Consider the following 17191-nt stretch of genomic DNA (forward strand, 5'->3'; position numbering starts at 1 on the left):
TCCATGACATAGTATGTCCACCAGAGAGCACTAATAAGTAAGCTGTAAGTTGTCCCACTTAGACTATCTCGGTCACATTTTTTGTATGTAATCATCAGATTTAAAAAGAAGAAAAAACAACCAAATATTAAAAGGCTTCTAATAAAAGAGAAGGGACTGTGGTGTGCTAGTAAAGAAGCAAAGACTTCAAACACAGCATAGACCTCTAAATCTTAAATAAGTTCATTCATTTCATTATTTACACTCTGCTTTTCCTACTATGATGTCAAAGTATATGCTGTGAAAAAGGTCTGTTATGCACTATGTTGAGTGGTTGTGAGTTCTTTGTGTATAATCATGGCCTGATTTCCAGCTGGTCCGCCAGGTGAATGTGATTAACTGCAGTCAGCAGCTCCTCGCTGGTCACAGAGTGGAGGTTACCACTGCAACAGGGTGTATAAAAGTTTTCATGTTTACTTCAGCAGTTTTGTATAATGTTGCCTGTTAATTCCAGGTGACAATTCCTGACACACTAAATACTTTTTTGATAGAATTTGTTTGGCCAGTGGTCTAATGCTGATTTGAGTGCTGAGGAGTTTCTAAGGTACATCTGAAAAACCTTTTAATCCAATACAATGAAATAACTGTTGTGAAGTAGGCTATGTTCTGATGTCAACAAAATCTTAACATTATACTATGGAAATAGCCTATATTGTAAAATATTAAGGATAACATGTCACTAATATGATGCTAAGTTTTGATGCATCAACTATGCAAAAGAACATTGCGCTATGTCACTATAAATGAGACCTTCCTAATACATCTGATTTCCAGTTTGTTTTGTTGATAAAGGCACTAAAATACTTACTTGCAATGGACTTCCCCCTTGCTACGTTCTGAGTCAGGCTGTGAAACAAGGACAAGTGGTTTAAATGTTGAATGTGCTGCCATGCAGAATTAGTAAGGCATCTGCAGGTACTGCAGCTGTTATAAACAGTCTATTCAACACTCAACCTAAACAAACCTGCTAGTAAGACAGTATTGTGGGTGTTCTCTAGTAACCACACACCCCATTGTACAGTCTACACTTGCTTCTAGCCAGTTTTCGTAACAGTGACCCAATTTGTGCTGGGATAAGATTACATTCAGTCTACAAACTGTCATGGTCGCTTACAGAGACCACTAATGTAGGGGAGTTCTTCTTACTAGATGCATAACGGTCATCTCACAAGAGTGCTCATGGAAATACAGACATAGAATATGCCATATAGCTTAATAGCCATATATAGTACACTTCAGATAATGGCTATCAGTAGGAGTATTTTCAGTCTGTTCAAATGCTTTAACTACTAGCAAAGATGCAATCTGAGCACAGAATGAAATGATGCCTCCAGTGTCTCTCCTTTGACTTTTCATTCATTCTGACAGAAGGTGTTTAACATTTGTTAGACATTTATGCAAAAACTTCTGATTAAGGAAAACTGGAGGGAACACATCATAACTGAGCAGTTTGTGAGGAACCTGTACAATTTATTTTCATCTAAACAAGGATCTTTTTCTAAACATGGGGTCTCTTTTCATTGTTGCGCGAATGCACGCCAGATGTATTTGCCACTGAGGGGAAGGGACGCATCATCAGTTGCATCACTATTGTCATGTTTTGATGACGTTAGGAAGTGGATGACCTTAAACTTATTGAAGTTGAATGATACGAAGACCGAGGTTATAGTGTTTGGTCCAAATAACTCTGGTGATTTTCCCCCAGTTGATTTTGGTTCCTTGGAACGGTACGTGCGGTCCACTGTTACTCACCTTGGTGTTAAAATAGACTCTGTTCTTAGAATGGAATGTCCCTTTATATTAGACAGGCCCCTCGTTGTCCACTTTTAAAACCTATTTGAAGACTCATTTGTACCGTCTGGCGTTCGAACCAGTATGATCCTGTGTCTTGTTGAGCTTGTGATTTATGATAGGGGGTTGTTTTAAGTATGATGCTTTTGTTTTGCTGTTCGTTTATGTTGATTTTTAAAGGGGTGTTGTGGATATTGTGTTAAGCACTTTGGTCAGCTTCGGCTGTGTTAAATGTGCTATATAAATAAAGTTGTTGTTGATGATGATAAACCTAACCAAGTTGTTTTTGTCCCCAAACCTAACCGAACATTAACAGTTTCATAACTGTGTGTTTATGATTTATGATGAAGAAGGTCTGGTACACCAGCCAGTGATTAGATGGGTTCAAAGGTAGAGGGCAGTGAAATATATTGTTGTTTATGGTACATCCAGTTAACAGTTCAGAGAGAATTTGGGACTGATGAGGGACTAAAGTGCCCCCACCCTGCTGCCATAACTGAGCAAGTAATTCTCCAGGTCAAATTTCTATCTCGGTAAGCCAGACAATCTCACAGCGTGCACTCTTCTGGAAAATGTTGGCTTTCAGCTACTATGGCCATAGCTGGAGAAAAGGAAAGAGGTTATACAATTTCCAAAAGCTGGTGGATGCTTTGAAAGTCTTTAGTTTGTCCAAAACCAATCACAAAATGCTGGTGCAGTGCCAGCTTGCCCAGTAACCACATTGCAATGACAATGAGCAAATGACTGAATGATTACTGTGCTCATTAATGTGCTCTTAGAAGGTGTCAGTCTGTGAGAAGTTACCATACAACTAGACACGCAGGAAAGAAAAGTCTACACTGAGAAATAATGAGCTTTGAAAAAGCACATTTTCAGACATCCATAAATAACAAACATATATTTTTGGGCATTTCTTATTGTTAATAATAACACTTCATCCTGAAACATTTACAAGTAACATGTTTGGACTGTGTCTTTCTCCTTTAAATATCCAAAGTGCCAGGTTGCTAAATAGTCTGAGTGGAGAAGGAAAAATCACCCATACGTTTAAGGGTTAAACTACTTGACATGCTATCACAGCTGTTTTCAGCTTTATTACAAAGCATTTTCAATCATTACTTCAGTCAGATACACCAAAAGGTTTTCTTCCTGCTGTTACGTGTTCTAGTATGCATGTGGTGCCTATCTGTGAATGCATACCTCATTTGTCATAGGATGTATAGAGGCATGTGCACGTCTGATGTTCACAGTTGCCATGTAAGTCCACAGCAATGCACTTACTGGGAAATGCAGTTTTACCCATGGTAATCATATATACAGTGCATTTGCTGCTGAAACATGTGCAGTGTGTTTAATGGTAATAATTGTCTGCTGCCAAGTAGTTATAACTTCTTAATGTTAGTGCACAGTACACTATAGTCCATGCATTAGATGTGCTGTACTTTATTGTCCTCATGGGAGAGTGTTGTCTTTGTCTTGTTTGTTTTGAAAGGAGACAGTTGACAAAATATGTCACAGGAGCAGAGTGTGGGTGTCTCCCTGACCTCAATACTGAGCCATACATAGGATACATAGGTTTATCTATTATAACTCCCATTGCATTATTCAGGTGTTGAATAAGTTTAAAACGCAGCATGTATGTTATGGTTGCTCGGACACGAGTATGAACAAGCAAAGAAAAGACGGACCCAGGAGGCCGACTTCGGTGCAAGTAGTGTTTATTTACAGTGCAAATTTCAGTGAATAAAACAGACTGTTGCAGTATGATAAAGAGTCACCGGGTGTTGATCTGTGGCAGTGGGAAACAGTCGATGGTGAGATGGATGTTGCGGACGCTAGGGTCACTCCTGAACTGATCGTGGTTGAGGTGATGATGGCTGAGGAGACAGGAGCATGTAATGACAGTTAATGGCGACTGTGCATCGACCTGTATGGTGGAGACTAGTAGGGCTGAGTAGTTCCAGGGTCCAGAGGAGAGGTCCGTAGTCACAAAAAGAACAACAGGAGAATGTACTGAGAGTAATATGGAGACGAGGAGACTGAGAGTAAAAAAGGAGCAAAGAGACAAAATGACTAGACTAAGCAAAGGTAAAACTGTAGGACTAGAAAGAAAACAATGAGCAAAGGAACCTGAGAAACATGGATTGAACTGGCAAGGGAGTGAATGGTGAGCAGGGTATATATAGGGAGGTGACTAATAAGGTGCAGCTGGTGATAATCAGGGGAAGTGGGGCAGGTGTACTAGATTGTGTAATCAGGGTGAGGAAGCAAAACTAAAGTGAGAAAAGCAAGAGAGGAAGGTGCAGCCGGGCAAACCTGACAATGTAAGTTAATTACACAGAAAGTCTAAGCACAAATATGACTTACAGACATCTTCTGTTGATGATAAGGACTGGGTGGTGAAGGTGACCTTTTATTGGATTTTGAGTGTATAATTGGTCATTTGATGACCTGATTGATGGATTGTGTCATTGTTTACTTCATCTTTTCTGTGACAGTGTCTGACTGGCTTCCTTCAGGGACTGCAAGTTAATCCAATCGGCTCTGCCATCTGTGTGTGTGTGTGTGTGTGTGTGTGTGTGTGTTGTCAACTGGGTCTTGACCTGGTCAAAGGGACAGTAAGGTCATTTTTGGATGATGGCTCTACACTGGCTGTCTAAGAAAGGTTGAGGACAGGAAACACCTGACAGTCTAACCTCTCTGTGTCAGAACTGGAGACATAAATGAGTTGTATTGTTGGTTGCCAAGTTGAAATGAAATGTGTGTTTATGATTAGATTTGCATTTGGACTAGATAAATGTTATGAAAGTGTGGCTCACACTTGGAAAGAAATGAAATAATTCTATTTTCCTAACTGAGTGTGTTTACTTGACATGAGTGATGCCAGTTATTAAGAATATCCTGGTTCTGATCATGTTTAGCATTTGTTCTTCACATGGAACACAGAGAAATCTAGTTCTGAGTATCCCCATACAAGTGGTAAAGCGTAGCATCCTAGTTACTGACAGCTACTTGTTAGATATTAGTAATTATTAGACATTAATGTGTTAGACTTTAATGTGTTAGTAATGCAATTTAGTAAGGTTCAAAGTCTGCTCTAGTCTGCTCTGTTTCAAGGTTAGAAGACAATGTTGATTCTGAAATGTGAGCTACATTTACCTTGACACCAATTGTTTTCTTGTATTCATCCTGTGTTAGAATTATGGCTGAATGAATGTTTTAGTTACGCACCACGTGACAACACACACACACACACACACACATATCGAAATTCTTCATTTTGTTATGACCAGTGGCTCCATGCAGCCGGAGTCTTAAATAATAGAAGGAGATGCTGGACTGACTCCAACTCATGATGCTTTTATATCTGTCTGTGTACGGGGTTAGCCCAAAAACTTATAAATGTATTAGGCTCTGTGTAAGGGGTTAGCCCAAAAACCTATAAATGTATTAGGCTCTGTGTTTCCAGGGACTTCTCCAGCAGTTGTCTGGAGCAGGGAGCATCCCGGGTTGTGTTCTGTAATCTTTATTTGTGGTTTAAATAAATCAGCACTAAAATGAAGAAAGACGGACTCCTTCCTTATTCAGATCTATCCAATAAAAGAACTGGGGTATAACATACTCCAACCTCCTCAGCTCTGTCATCTTTTATATCTATCTATATGAATTTATAATTAGGCAAACCTTTCCTAGACTGAGGATACGAGGTAACATTAATAAATGTTAAGCAACATAGAGCTACCTGGAGTGGATATGTCACCCATTGGAGACCCTTTATTTGCTGGACAGGGAAAGTCAGTGTCAACTCCTCCATCCTTTACAGTGGAAACTGGACAGTGGCCAAGCAAGTCGTTCAGTATTTTAAAGAATTTGAAAGTTGCTGGTCCAGACCCACTTCTTTTGTTTTGATGTTTGGCCACACAATAATTTTTCTTCAGTATTTTCCACCATGATCTGACTTGTCTCACTGTACATGATGGGAAACCGGCCTCTGTAACTTGCCCACTGCAGATTTGAAAAAGCCAGCATTTCTACGCTTTCTCCAATCTTAATTACTGAGTACATTTCACTCATTACCGAGAGACAAACTTCCTTGTCTTCATTGCTTCAAAAATGAGACGCGCTTGCTGTTGCCATTGTTTGTGTTTCTCTTACTTGACTGATGCTTCAGCTGCACCTGTGCAGATAGTCTGGAACGTGCAACAGTATGCTAGTCAGGGGTGTTGCTAGACATGAAGCTGTACCGGGGCACAGGCCCCCCATTACTCAGATCACACATTTTCCTTAAACGTCTGCTGCATGAATGAAATGTGCTCTACACTGTGCTATGTGACCTTCCCTTGCTTAGCCCACTGTTCTACTGCCGTACTGCTGCTACTGAAACAGCTACCAATAAAGGTAAAACGTAGAGATATTGATCTTTATGAAAATATGTATTTCAACATACATTAAGAACGTCCTCAATATGTTTCTATGGTGTAAAAGCCTGGCCTTGTATTGCACATTTCTTCACATCCTTCTGCATTTCATAGCAATATAATTTGATTATAAAGCAGTCCCAATTTGATTTGTCAAGTTTAAACTTTCACAACAAGTTAATCAACAAATCATTAAATAAAAAAAACAAACTCATAAGGCTCCATAACATACCTACACGCTCCAACTACTTAAGTTGTATTGTGCAGTGGATGGCTGGTGGTCACACACCTGTCTCCACAGACACAGACAACTTCCGCCACACTTTCCTTTCCTGACTAAGGTTTGTTCATTAAATGTGCATAAAACAAACATCATTTGGACTGTGTGACAAGAGCATTCAATATTATGTTATATTCTTTATTTTCATTCCAAAGTTAACATAAACTGCCACATGTGATGTATTATGTAACACAGTCCAAATGATCATACGCACTGATGGACAGAGCTCTAATTTACTTCACATTCAACATTCATGCCAGGTTACGTACTAGTTAACTAAACTAATGCTACCTTGTTTACCAACTATAGCCAGGTCTTACCTCTTTTACCCTCATCTCTCATGCCTTCCATGTCTCAGCCTCTTCTAAAGAATTTTATTATGTCCATGAACACAAGTCAGTTATGTTTGAGTTATGTTTCAAAAACTTAAGTTAGTCCCATCACAGAGAGTCCATTCCTTTCTTTTGTTTTGCACTCCAATACATGGATTGCTGTGTGCATGCTGCAGTGCAGAGCTACACAGTACATCATAGGTATGGTACGTCAGTGTTTGCGTGCACGTCATGGTGTATGAACCCTGACCACTGCACCTCAGTTTATAATTTGCTTTGACATTCTGGATTAAAACAAATCAATTATTTTTCAGTGATTATCGATCTAAATTAATCCACTGCCAAATACAGGAGCTTGTTAAAACCCGAATGTGTGATGTTACTGGGGCACAGCAGATCAATACTGGGACACGTGCCCCAGTAAAAGGGGTCTAACGACACCTGTGAACCTTGTCTCTTTTGTACTCCACCTAGAATATTCAGATTTCTTAAAACTAGGATAAGAGCTTATTTGGATGTCTGAAATCAGGATTTGATGTTTACATGCTCCACACCACTTCCTGTTTTCAGGCAGATCAACATCTTGGTGTGTTTCATCTCTGAATACTGCTGCAAGCTGCACCTGGGTAATTGGTCTCACTAGTGGCTTGTTACACACTACATCCATAACCTGCTCTGCTCTCCCTGTCAGCTGCCAGAAAGTCATTTGTTGTTTTGCGGTTGCTTTCCAGCTGTCTACTGTTACTGGACCTGAACTGGGAACTTTGCCCTTCGTGACTCTCCTCCAGCCCAGCCCTTGCCTGTTTTGTACATCACCTTTAACTATCAGTTTTTTTTTTTAACACCTGAACTCTTTTTTGTGGATCCTGAATGCCTTCTGTTTTTGCTTCTCTCGTCTCAAGTTTTTTGCATTATTTTTACTGAGCTCAGTTTACATTTTGTGTCTATTGAAGAAAATTATGTTGGTTTTACACATCATCACTGTGTGGGACCGATGTACACATTACAAGTAAATCCAACAAATCTTTTTATTCAGTGTAGCAACACTGAATAACTTGTTTGAAGTATGTTAACAGAGGAAACATGAATGAATTGCATTGCATATACTAGCATAATGTGTGTAAATCCAAAGACCCGGTGAGTCCTTTTTTTCAGTGAGTGTGTTTTGAGTTGAAGGAGAACAGTACATAGATCGGCCAGTAAATCGAGAGGCCTGTTGCCTCCTCTCGTTCTCAGTTCCCCTGCAAAAGAAAACCTACAAGTATCCTCTCCTTTCATCATCTGTTCTCCTGAAAATATACTCACCTCTAGTCCTCGATTTACCTTTGATGGAAAGACTGTAAATATACTTACATTGTGTCCTGTGTTCACCTGTTAAACCTGGAACTTTACTTGCCTCCAGCCTGTTTACCCATGAAGGTAACTTTGTGTATATAAACCTGTTCTACTTACCTCCGTTGCTCTTCTGAAAGCCTTCTGGAGACTTCACCTGGGATCCACCATCTTCTTTGTTTACCATTTTGTCTACCTGTGAAGAGAAGCTACTTGTCACTCACCTTTTGACCTTTCATTACAGCCCATCTCAGTCCCTATCTGCCACTGTCCACTTTAGGCCTGGTCCTGTGTGGCCAAGGTGTTTCACTAGTCCATTCCTCAACTTAAGTGTCAATATCTGCCACAAAAACAGGTTACCTCAAAACCATAACCTTATAACCAAATGTAAATGCATTCATTGTCAGAAAATTTCATTTTACAGACTAAAACCACCAATTAATGTACCCTACAAATGAGTGCTGTCATAGCCTCATACTCTATATTCTTGTGTGTCAGAGCTGTGTTATTGCCCAACAGCTACTAAAAACACATCAGTGAGCCACACGGTTGCACTAAATGACATGTTCTTTCATTAGTATGATTCCACACATTAGTTTATTTTGACCCAATCCTACAGCATTCATGTCTGAAAAAAATAATCTTAAAAACTTCATGTCTAACAATCTGAGTGATGTTGGCTAAAATCTATTCTTTTAGCCAATTTGTGGCCAGATTCACATATCTTGACAAATGGCTTCCTGTGGGATTTGTACATATATTCAACATCCCCAGAGAATAAATCCTGCTGATGTCCCTACTTCTCCCCCTAGTGCCACTGCATTTTTGATTAGGAGTGAAATATTTTGATAGCTGTTGGGTGAACTGCAGTTAAATATTGTATGGACATTCATGGTGCCCAGAGGAGGAATTCCTGTTTGCATTGTCACTGAATATACTCACAGAATATCATTAGCATTGTCACTGAAAACCTTCTCACTCTGTCAAAGAAGAGAATTGCAAATGTCCCTGTATACAGTCCACATCTGGATTTTTGGTGAAAAGCAGTTTGAAGTGATTAGTGGAAAAAAAACATGCTATTGGACAATGTAAAATTTAAACTAAGTGAAGAATTGTCCTTAGCATAATAAAACAGTGCATACACACGGTCATGCTCAAATGAAACTGAGTAAAAACTTAATCTTACCATACAAATAAACAGTGTACATCAGTTAAACTACAGACTGCTTGTAACTTGCCAGATCACTTACGTGGATACCCTTAGTAATCCAATATACAGTTGTGTTTAAGAGTGAAGTCATGATGCTCAGTGCACAGTCATCTGTTTAGGACTGCTTATTGGTATACCATTTAGTGCTTATACTAGTTGAGATTTTAATGAGAAATGCTGAAAATGTTAGAAGTGTGTGTCACTCAGATTTTTCACTGCCACATCTAAAAGCAGTAAGGTCAAACCTACTGTGGCCTCATTTATGTTTTAATATTCTGAACAAACTAGCGAGGATCTGTGTTAATCTCTGTACCAAGGGACATGTACTGACATAACTTAATGAGATGAGACTTTATTTGCACATGTTTAGCACAGTGACTTTGCCTTTCATTAACACCGGCTTTTCTGATACCTCATTAGTTTGAAGTCTGTAATTACAGAAAGATTGTCACCATAATCCCGGCCTTATCAGAGGGACATTTTTGTTTGTGTTTTTTTTTTCTCAAACTAATTCATTGCTAACAGATAGGATTTGGATTTGACAGAGATGGAGGAGAATGTTAGTATGAATTCTACAAAGTCTCTGGTTGTACTCAGTAGTTTGTCTATCCTTTATCTATACCACTTATTCCTGAATAGGGTCAAGGAGGGGCTGGAGCCAATCCCAGCTAACATTGAGCAAGAGGTGGGGTCCGCCCTGGAGAGGTCCGCATACTCAGCAGTGTTTGTGTTATTTAATTTCATATGGGAAGGATGTTTTTGACAGTGACCTACATTTCACATTGCAGTTGTCTTCATGATTGCAATGCCAGTGACCAGAGATAGATTATGATTGTCATAACATACTGGCTATTGGCTATATTTGACAGTAGATAGTAGACAAGGACCAGGAGGCAGCAGTGGTGATAGATGTAGAAGTCCTGGGAAACCAGCTGCCCAGGCGTTCATACTGCCATCTATAAATGTCATCTCCCCAGCAGCCTTTGCACACTCCCACCTCCATGCTCCACTGTCAGGACTGTGCATTCACTCTGGTGGTCCTGGTCAGTTTCACGCCACACATCCTGGACACCCTCTGAGCCAAGCAAATTTATCTTAGCTTCGTCTGATCAAAGAATGTGCTACCAGTATTCATCAGTCAGTGTCCTTCACAATGTCGAAGCTGGGTTCAGAACTTTAAATTTCCACTAATAACCCCTGTGCCAAGCCTGAAGCACTTACCTAGCTCTTTTTCAAAGCCAGATTGTGCTAGCAGTGCAATGTCCATGGTGTCATTTTAGGCTCTGACTGCTGGTACTGACTTGTTCTATATCTTCCTGCTGCAACTGTTTTGACAGATTTTTTTGTTGGCCATTGACCTTCCTGTATTCTTTTCCATCTTTGTGAAGTCAATCATGTTTTTCTATTGGAGCCATGAAGCAGACGTAAATGGACACAGTCCATAGGTCCAAAACTAAGAAAGTACTTGTGTTCATAGGACATTTTATAACTATGTTCATTCAACAGTAAATAGTAGCACTCAGTTTTGTTTCAGTGATCACAAGTTTTATAACTTGGCTGTCACTGATCACAGGTTTATTCACTTTTGCTGCATCGCGTTTTCTATATAGTCTTTCTAAAGCATTTGTTTTTGATTGTTCATAAGAGCACATACTCAACTTAGAATCAAGGCTTGTAAGAAAGGAGGTCTAAAAATCAACCTTTGTATGATGAAGGCCATGAGATTAATTTTGCCCTTCAGTTGGGTGATGGATTTATTGTTGTCTCCATGCTCATTTTTGACTGGGCCACATCTGTTACCCATGAGCCTCAGAATTAATGAGAATGCCCTCAAGTGTTTTCGTTTGAGCATATCTGAGTGCAGTCCTGCTTATGGCTCCAAGCTCATTACTTTGCATGTGTGGACTGACACAATGATTAGAAAGTTAACGTGTGGCCTGTCAGCTTAAATTTGAGTGTTTCCACTCATCACATGATCAGGGTTAGCACCTGCAAGTCTTTGTTTGTTTAAGGTGGTAAAATTCATCTTACAGAAACATTAAAATTCTATTTTACACACCAGCTTATTTCCCCTAAAAGGTAAAATGATTTCTAACTGCAGCTGCCCAGTAGGCTCATTAGCATTCTATTAGCATTCTACAGGAGTGTAATGTTCATGTATTAGGAATGACTAAACACATACAATCATCATTACCAGTTTTCAGGTGTTCTTCTCAGACCTTTTGCATGTCACTGTGCCTCAAGAAGAAATTTGACCCAAATTGCATTTTGTCATTACCTAAATCAGCGTGAAATACTGTGCACGTAAGATTATATGAAAAGTTGCCAGTTATCAATTACGATACCTCCATGGGCTGAGGCACAATGATTCCAAACTGAATCGTCATCCCTGGATGCAATGTGCTATTGAAATTAGAGTTAGACGACTTACTTAAGTGTTAGTAAAGCAGATTTGATTTATTGATTAAGTAATCAATTGATTGATCCACTCAGCTAAATTTATCCCAGCATCGTTTGTAGGTTTTCTTAGCATTGCAGCCAAGTCTCCTCTTGTATCGTCATTTTATGATGGTATTCATCAAACTGGTGCTAAAAGCAGTAAAAACAAAAATGATTCATGCAGTAATAATACAATTGCTAATCCATATTCACTTTTTTAGACTTTTGTCCCCACTGAGCTTCATGTAGTCTTTGAAAATCAGTCATCAGTTCTAGAGGAGGCTTTTCACACCCTCCATCAATTTCAGTCTTCTTGCTTCCATCATCACAATGTTTCTGTTGGATCATTATGAGATAGGTGTGAAATGACCATTACATGGGTTGCTTCCTTGATAGTGATTGCAGTAGACATGTCATCTTAAGCACACCAGGCTGAAAAAGAGCAGCTACTGTGGAAATCATGTCTCCCTTTGCCTTTGAAACAGATGGGGAAATCACCCTGAGACTTCAGAAAGGACTCAGAAGTCTGTCAAAAAAGAAACACAGTGGTTGAAATAGTTGAGTGCTTTGGTCTTTTGCTGTAACATATAACTTTACTACCACAAAAGACTAAGAAAACCAGCACATACTTGAAGTTGAGAAGTTAGAACCAGTCAGTCTTTGGCATTTTGCATAAGAAATAACTTAACCAACATACCTTATTGGCTCTGAGGCTTAAAGCAGTGACCATAAATTGTTCCAGGTTGGAGTCTGGCCAGAGATATATCTAACCACTTTGACTCTATAAAAGACTTGAAAGGCCCATCATTAGTTTTGCAAGTAGTTGGTAATTGACCATTTGCAATTTTGATCTAGTGCTAGATAGAAATGTATCCATCCATCCATCCATTTTCCTCCGCTTATCCGGAACCAGGTCGCGGGGGCAGCAATCTAAGCAAAGATGCCCAGACTTCCCTCTCTCCAGACACTTCCTCCAGCTCCTCCAGGGGAATGCCAATGCCGAGGCGTTCCCAGGCCAGCTGAGAGACATAGTCCCTCCAGCGTGTCCTGGGTCTTCCCCGGGGCCTCCTCCCGGTGAGACATGCCCGCTAGAGGAAACTACCAAAGCTGGTCAGAGTCATAGCATTCCACGCAATTGTTGGCACAATTCAGTCTGGACCGACCACCACCTCCAGCAAACCAATGCCACCTTTCGTAGAACTGTGCTGGTAGCATGGCTGAAGTAAAGACTTCATTGTTTACCAAAATTGTTGCAGTATTTTGCTGTATATGGACAAATTAATAGGCAACTATTTTCAACCTTAGTGTCTATCATCATTTAGCCTGATATCTTGAGATCTAGCTCAGAAACATTGCTATTGTTCTGCTAAACATTCACAGCAAAACAAAAATGGATCCAGTCACCTCAGCTCTGGAATTTTCCACAGGACAATTATGCTGGATTCACCCACATGCCCTCAAACAAAAGAACAAAAGTCCTTCGTTGACTTTCCTGATACAGAAACTCAAACGCCTCTCATCTAAGCCACACCAATCAGCATTTAGCTCTTTAACTTCATCCAGATGGGCCCATCCTCAGCCCCCAGTGGATTCCCCTACCCTGCTCTAACCTCCCCCAAGTGACAAGGGGGCCCAGGTGCCATCAGTGAACGAGACATCAGGGTAAATTGGCTCAACGCACCCTAACACATGCACACCCACCTTATATCAGGGGCAGGGAGGGACTTTGGACATTAAACACTGTCTCATTAGGTTTATTTGGATGAGACAGGGGATCTAATGAGAGGTTGTGTAATGACCAAAAACATCTGATCTCCACCCGCTCCAAACAAAACATCCAGGTAGGGCCCAGGGTCAGGGCCAAAGTCATGTCATGCCTCCCTGCCTCTGAAAAAAGTGTGAGGGAGCAGAGTGGGAGGGGAGTGAGGGAATCCAAGTCTAGCACTTCGCTTGAACAAAGGGGAGGACAATACAACATACTTGAATGAAGAGCTGTTAATCCATCCATACTTTTTAGGTGGGTCTCATATGAATTGGGTTTAAATTAATGCGTCATGCATCCTTATTTGTCAGTTACCACACAGTGTTTGTATTAATTAAAAAGTACCAAAACTGATCTCCAGTATTTCTGCAAACTCAGCCTTTTCTGCAGATGTTGCCTTGTTTGTGAAGCAATGCAGTACAGCAGAAAGTTTTTATACCATCCAAAATGGTCAGCAGCTGGGTACCGTTACCCCATTAAATGTAAATATCGTACAGATTTTTAAATTAGGGACATTTATCAGCTCATTATCATCTCATGAATGTTAAATCATGAAGCAAATAATTGGTTGGGGATGATATAGTTTGAGATGTCTTCGCAATGAAAATTCATTAATTCCAATCTAAATGTGGTGCTTTTGTTGCAGGTCTCAGATTTTTATTGCAAGACAGCACAGTTTGTGATATGCAGAGGTAACATGGGAGATAGATGTACCTGATTTCCTAAAGAGCTTTACGCCCATGCTCAAATCAGACACCCACATTAGGTATTCCTGCAGTCAACAGTATGAGATGACTGGGTTGCTTTGTAATTCCCCAGATATCAGGCATCTTTGAAAAGACAAAGGAAAACAGCTGACATAAATGAATGAAGGACCGCTAATGGTCATCAACTGTTTCCTGATGCACAGCCCCCTGAGTGAGGGTTGTCTGGAGGGGCTGATTCATGAGGTGATGGAGGTTGGAGAGCTACATTTGATGAGGGATGAAGGTACCTCTTCATTACAGAGACGAGTGCTGAGATCTGCCACCCACCCTCCTACACGTGCACCTTATCATCACCAGGTCCCAGGTGGGAAGCAGCTGAACCACCTAGGGCCCTTGACCCATGGCTTGTCCACAGCTCAATACACCATTAGCCTCTAGAGCTGACCTGACCAGTGTGGCCAACTCTCACTGTCTGCTGTCCAGTCTGGAAGATACTATAACTGATCCCTATTATAGGGAAAAGTTTGACAATAAAGCAGTGTATAAATTGTTCATGTATTTAGCGAGAACTCTTTATTTATGGATCACTTAATTTCTGAATGATTTTCTCATGATTTACATAATGTTTCCTGGAAAGAATTATATAATTACTGAGGCAATATAATTCAGCTGGTACACTTCTGTTTACTTTCTAACATAACCAAGATAAAAGTGTTGGGGGCACATCACATCAGGTGAACATGCAAACACCTGTATACACACATTTAAAAAAAAAAAATAGGACCTAAACCTTTGTGACAAATGTATGGGCTGGTTTAAATGTCAGAACTGAGAGTAACAGAACTGATTAACAAACAGGTTAAGTCTCAACTGACATGTAACAAGTGGAAGTAGTTGAAATGAAACTAAAAGTGTAAATTAAAATTCCATTAAAATGTAAGTTAATGACAGTGGAATCTCTATCCTGACAGAACATGAAGTAAACCTTAGAGGAGGCAAGACTGCATACAAAGTCAAGGAGGAGTTATATTTGTCCAGAGTGGTGAAAACTGTCACACACATACACAAAAATATATGGAAGACGCTAAGGCAAACTTTAATTTACTTTAAGTCTGAACACCCTTTGGAAGAAAATTTGGTTGATTAAATAAATGCCAAAAATCAATGTATTAGCAGGCTTCAGCAGCTCAGAGACTAATCCTGCCCCACCCACTGTGGTTCTACAGTAGAAAGTGCAAAGCGAACCAGTCACAGAGTAACACACGTGGCTTTGAATGATGCTAATATTGTTGCTGAAATTACACAGATGTGTGAATGTTGTTATACACGCTCAAAATATATCTTCCCAAAAGGTCAAACTAAAGACAATTTTCAGACACTGGAGAAAACAGTTCTGATGACATCCTTGACGTTCATATTAAATCCCTCCTTAATGTGACTAAAATGAAATCGATAAGACGGCATCATTTTTGACCTTCATGTATCAAAGACCTTCTGGTTCCTGCATAATAAATCTGTCAGCACTTCCCAACTGATACAAACTCAGATAAAGTGTGAACCTGACATGGAGAAGCCACAGCAACACTCTAGCAGTTAAAAACCATCAGCAATATCAGGAAAACTCTCATAGCTTGTTCATGGTCAGAAGGCAATTTTTCTCACAAGAAGGAACGTTTCAAAGACCTTTTGTGTGCTAGCACTTCTGGATTCAACACTATCCTGTCAGTTTTTATGTTTCTAACAGTTAAGGGTTTATTTTTAGGTTCTATTGTGTCAGGGTGACTTGATGTCATGACATGTGCCCTGCAATGTTAAAGGTCACCGGCCAAATGTCAGCAATCAGAGGAGTCCGGGCAGATGGTGTGCTGCATTTCAGTGCCCCTGTTTTCATGTCAGTAAATCTAATGAGCTATGATACAAAATGCTGTGCTTAAAACTATGCAGCTGCGATGGTTAGGGGTTAATTCTCTTCAGTATTAGAGATTTAGACCTTTGACTTCAGCTGTTTTGGATTCTTCAGATAGGGAAAATGACAAATTCTGCTAAGTGCAAATTTTATATCTAAATTATTATTATTATATTAATCAAATTGCACAAACATACAACACAGACTTCAAGAAATCAGTTTGATATAAAACAAAACAACATGGTCATTGCCATGAACAGTGACCGGGTTAAAGCTATGCACATCACCAGCATATACTTATTTTAACATCTCGTTCAGTTAACATTATCTTGTTGCCATCTAATAATTTATCATATGAAAAACATATGAATCATCACTTCTCCACTTTGTCTTCTGCAATTTAATGAAAACCTCCAGACTTACACCATTTGGAGTCAGACAATGGATACAAAGATTTGCAATATCTTGAGGGTTATAAATAGATGCCCTGAACATATGTGTATGACACCTAGAATCTCTCTGTTACACAAAAAGCCCATTACATAGCAGGATCACCTGAAAGAAAAGGGGCACTGATGTCACAGAACATCAGAACACACACTCTCTGCTGCCCTGGAAGCTGCTGGGACAGCAGATGTCCAAAGCCCCAATTTAAGAGAAAATGGAGAGGATACGTACACTGGAATAATGAAGCTGAAAAAGGTATGTGACTGTTGGTTTATGTGAGTATGTGTATGCATCTGTGTGTGAATGATGAGCGGCTTGTGTGTTGGTGCAGCATCCCTGCTGTGAGCCTAATTAAAAGGCACTGGGTGCAGAGGGAGCTGCTTTGGCGCCCAACCGAGTCCCTTTATATCCCTGCTTCCCTCCCTCTTTATACCCTGCCTTTGATTACCACTGTGCACTAATGCCCCTCACTCGCAGCTGCACATGTGACCCCACTGAGGCTGAGAGGAGGTAAGGAGAATGGCAGAG

The sequence above is a fragment of the Monopterus albus genome, unplaced genomic scaffold (assembly GCF_001952655.1).
Source record: "Monopterus albus unplaced genomic scaffold, M_albus_1.0 scaffold134.1, whole genome shotgun sequence".
NCBI classification, from domain to species: Eukaryota; Metazoa; Chordata; class Actinopteri; order Synbranchiformes; family Synbranchidae; genus Monopterus; species Monopterus albus.